The sequence below is a fragment of the Myxine glutinosa genome, chromosome 1 (assembly GCF_964187855.1).
Source record: "Myxine glutinosa chromosome 1, kmMyxGlut1.1, whole genome shotgun sequence".
Taxonomy (NCBI): Eukaryota; Metazoa; Chordata; class Myxini; order Myxiniformes; family Myxinidae; genus Myxine; species Myxine glutinosa.
The window spans coordinates 343,049,152-343,053,532 of record NC_136261.1 but is presented as its reverse complement, the minus strand read 5'-3'; the positions used below and the strand labels follow the sequence as shown (position 1 = coordinate 343,053,532).

The 4,381-nt window shown below is 40.6% G+C and overlaps 1 long non-coding RNA gene across 1 annotated transcript; it reads left to right on the top strand.

Moving 5' to 3' along the window:
* The first annotated feature begins 2,168 nt into the window (after positions 1-2,168).
* Positions 2,169-4,025, top strand: LOC137419522 (uncharacterized). The gene is made up of 4 exons (XR_010982909.2): positions 2,169-2,318; positions 2,412-2,636; positions 2,744-2,810; positions 2,910-4,025. It is a non-coding gene; the product is annotated as an uncharacterized LOC137419522 (long non-coding RNA).
* Positions 4,026-4,381: the final 356 nt, after the last annotated feature.

The following is a 4,381-nucleotide window of genomic DNA, read 5'->3' as shown; positions in this document are numbered from 1 at the left end:
CTTCGGGTAGCCACTCCCAGGCTAACTCGTCCCATGTTCCTAATCCCACCATAGATTGTATCACCGTGGCCTGCAACTCTGCCTTCCTCAAATTAGTTCGGACCTCCAAGTTAAAATGTTTGGCCAATTTCAAGAGGTCCGACTTTAGTAACGCTCGGAACTGTGCCTCACTCGGGGTTACCGCAAAGTTCTGTGCCACAAACGCCATGATGCCTATCGTTAACACCTGTTAACCTTCACCCAATACTTTACCCCAATTTGCCCAAAAATTTACCAATTAATACTTAATTAATAAATTTTAATTAATAAAAATATTATTTTCTTATTTTATACAATTTTAGATCCCGGACGTAGACCCAATTGCGAATCCGCAAATCGTAATTTGGACGAGCCCCCAATTCTGTTACGTGGTCCCCTCGGTGACTACCTGGTCTCGGTGACCCCCGGACCGTGAGAGGAACTTCGCCAGAAAGTTGTATTATATATGCGCTTTCGCACGCAATCCCTATGAATTCCACCCAAGAGAAAACTGATTTTCAATGATATATTTCAAGGGTAAGGATACCATACAATTTCAATGATACAATCAAGGATATATTCCCCGAGCAATCCACCATCCACAATTCACACTCAACAATCAATCCCCTAGATGATTAAGATGGCCATCTTACATACGTGTGTCCCCTTTTGTACTCACGACCCCCTTTGGTCTCTGTCCCTCACAATGTCTCTGGGCCCCTCCTGACCAAGATGATGGTCGGCTTCGCCGCACTCGGGCGGTTGAACGAACCCCGGGTGGACGTTGTTCCACCGGGCATGTATCGTACCGGGAACCAAGGTTGCAGCCCCCTCTTGGCCACGCGAAGCGGGTACTGTACAGCAGGCAAAAGCCACACGCCGCTTGCAATGCGTGTTAGGCCCCAACGTGCGACCCGTACGCGTCTTTGTAGACGGTGCCGCGAACGGTGCCAGACGCTGGGTCGGTGCACGGCCCCACGGCTGCTTGACGTGTCCACCGGGCAGGTATCCGTCCCGGTAACTCCTCTCGCCAGACGGGCTCGGGAACGCCGCTTTTCCACACGGCTCAATATCGATTCCACCTCTCGTCGGAGCGGGGCGAGGAAGAAGAATACTCGTCGCTTCTCTCGACCTCGTGTCTTTTCTTCTCCGTTTCCGGTCTCTTTTTCCAGAAGGGCTCCTGACCCTCCAACCACAACAACCCTTAATCGACTACACATTGATAAGCAAAGACCTGAATAGTAATTCACATACATTCCCATAAATATGTAACAGTAAGTTACGAGTCATTTTATATTAAAATTTAAAATTATATATTTCTTATATGCTTATATATATGCTTATATAATTATATATATTTTTATATTAATTTTATATAAAATTTTTATATTAAAATATATAAAATTTCACTCACTCACCGCAGGCAGGTTGGTGGTCTTTCTGTCTTCTACCGACTCCTCTCCGGCCTTGCTCCCCCAGCTCTCTCTGTGCTCTGTCCTCCCAATATTCCTTCAGGTCGCACAAGATCTGCCTGCAACCCTCTTATGGTTAAACTGCCAAAGTCTAGGCTCTCTGCTCACCTTCACTCTTTCATTCCCCTTTTCTCCCGCCTCTGGAACAAACTCCCCCACTCCCTTCAATCCCACTCCTCCCTCCAGGTCTTTAAAACAGCTGTTCACCACCATCTCTTATCTTCCCCCATCGAAAACCTTGATCTTTTCTACCCCCGGTAATTCACCCCAGAGTCCTTGCAGTTTTCATATGTTTTATTCCTCTCCCACCTCCCCCCAAGTCCTCCCGATGTCCCTGCTCTCAAATGTTGTGTTTGTCTCCTTCCCCCTCTCTCCCCATCTTGGCTGCCGCTCCCCTTGTTTTTTGTGTTTTGTGTGTCGGTTTGTCTTTTTGTGTGATTAATGTTAGCTCTTTCACGAGCCTCGATCTTGTATACAAAAAAAAAAAAAATACAAAAAAAAAATATTCATTTTTTTTGTTGGGTAGAGATGAATATATATATTCATATATATATATATATATATACACATACAATCCATACTCGAACATTGGCACATGAAAAAGTGTTGTGTCCTTTCCTGTTTTTAACCACACACGACACAATTTCATCTGCCAGGCAGTGGTGCAATACAGAAGCTGACAGCTGATAAGGCAGTCTGCTTCACACTATAAAAAAGCCACGCTCGTTCAATTCACATAATTTTAAGTCAACGGAGATGAACGAAAACTTGCTTTAGTTTTAATATGAACTCTGATGATGAAGAATATTATGACCCATCACAACAAAGGTAAGTTTTTAACAGAAAAATTTCACACAATGTTAAACTTTTTAATGAAAGCCTTGTATATGATTAATTATTTATTTTCTTTTTTTATTACAGCATTTCAACCACACTCATAGATCAGGTGTATTGTTGTGACGAGAACCTCTATGAAGAATGGGCTGTTCCAAATGAAGTCTTGGAAGAATTACATTTTGTTCGCCAAAGCTTTCATAATGATTTGAATCTGTGTATCAATAACTTCCCTCCAAGGTGGATTCCTCAAAATATTCACCCAACGAATTTATCCAATAGCCCAATATCCTTCGAAGATTTGTGTGAAAGGTATGCAAAATGAAACACAATGATGTTAAATGGGGTTGTCTTACAGTATTAACCACGAATAACGCACAGATGAGATGTTGTTGAAATGTCTGTTTCCTGACTCTCAGGGTTAACGACGGCGTACGCACAGATGAGATGTCTCTTGTTCAAAACACCCATCATAGACTACCCCAGGTAATTAACGATTCAGCTCGCTGACCAATATGAATGCATGTGAGTTGAGATTTATTTATTTATTGACAATACAATATAATCCTATGTGTGTTTTTACAGGAGAGAACCACTCAGGTGTTTCAAGATCCCCCACTCTCTCACTCAAACAAACATTATGTAATGAAACCTATTGTATATATTTTAATGTGTAATACAGCGCATGTTTTTTTGAGTATTAATTATATTTGCTTTGTGTTTGATTATTTAATTTTTAATTATAATAAGAGAATTAAGGATTAAAATGGGGGATGTAACCCTCACCAACGACTCATCACCCCCCTCATCCCATCCCTTTTCCCTCCCCGTATGAGTGTGGGGAGGGGTGGGGGTGGGATGAGGGAGGTGGTGGGTCAAGGGTGGGGGCGCACAGGGGAGGGGGGATGATGGGGATTATGGGTGTGGCTTGTGTGGGTGTGGCTTGTGTGGGTGTGGCTTGTGTGGGTGTGGCTTGTGTGGATGTGGAGACAGAGAAGGGGAGTGGAGTGAATTTTTTCATTAAATAAAGGTGTAACTAATTCACTTATAAACTAATCCTTGTATAAGGGAGTATGAATGTGGTGTATGGATGTGAATGAAGGGGATGATGGAGGTCTGGTGTATTTGAGCATAGTGTATGTGGGTGGAGTCAAAAGGGGTGGAGTCAAAAAGGGGTGGAGTCAAAAAATTTGAATTTTTATTTTATTTTTTATTTAGGATTTGATCCTTGAGTACCCCAGTGGTGTACAAGGAGAGAATTGTGAAGCGCCAACCTATTGCTTTCAAGAAATTATCTGCTGAGTTTTGTCTTTTGTAATTCCTGTGAATAAAATGAGCCCAAGATTTCTTCTCCATTTAAATCATATAACTTATAAGTCCAAGGTACTGTATCCACCACATCAATGATATTAAAAAGTTCATTAGTCCATCTCTTTGTATAACCTTTCTCAAAATGGCTTTTCCATCTGTATATTCTTACAACATCATCAACTTTGAACTTGGATTTTCTTAAATTAATCTCCTTTTCATAATCTAGTTTTGTAAATGTTTCTGATGGTTTTGCTTTTATTGATGAATGTACCGCATTGTTATAATTATCAACAATATCCTGAATTATAGGTACCCATTGTTGAGAACCGAGTTGTGTGAATTTTTAATATAATCGCTCTTTCAAAGTACGATTAAAACGTTCAATAACAACTGCCTTTCCTTCATTAAAGGTGCTGTATAATGTAATACCATTATCTTAAAGAAAATTCATGAATGTTTTATTGGACAACTCTGTCCCCTCATCGGTCCATAACTTCTTTGGTTTGCTTTTACTTATATTAAATAACAGTTTGAAGGCTGACATGAGAGTATTACCCCTTTTTTTTTCAAAGGAACAGCCCATGCAAATCTACTCCTCAAATCAATAATGGTTAAAGCATACTTATATCACATATCATTATTTAGTTCAATTAAATTGGCATATTATTTTGTTCAATTAAACCAGATGTAAACAACCACTTTAGAATAAACCTTCCTTCGGTTGAACTTTAGAGTTTAGTAGTTTT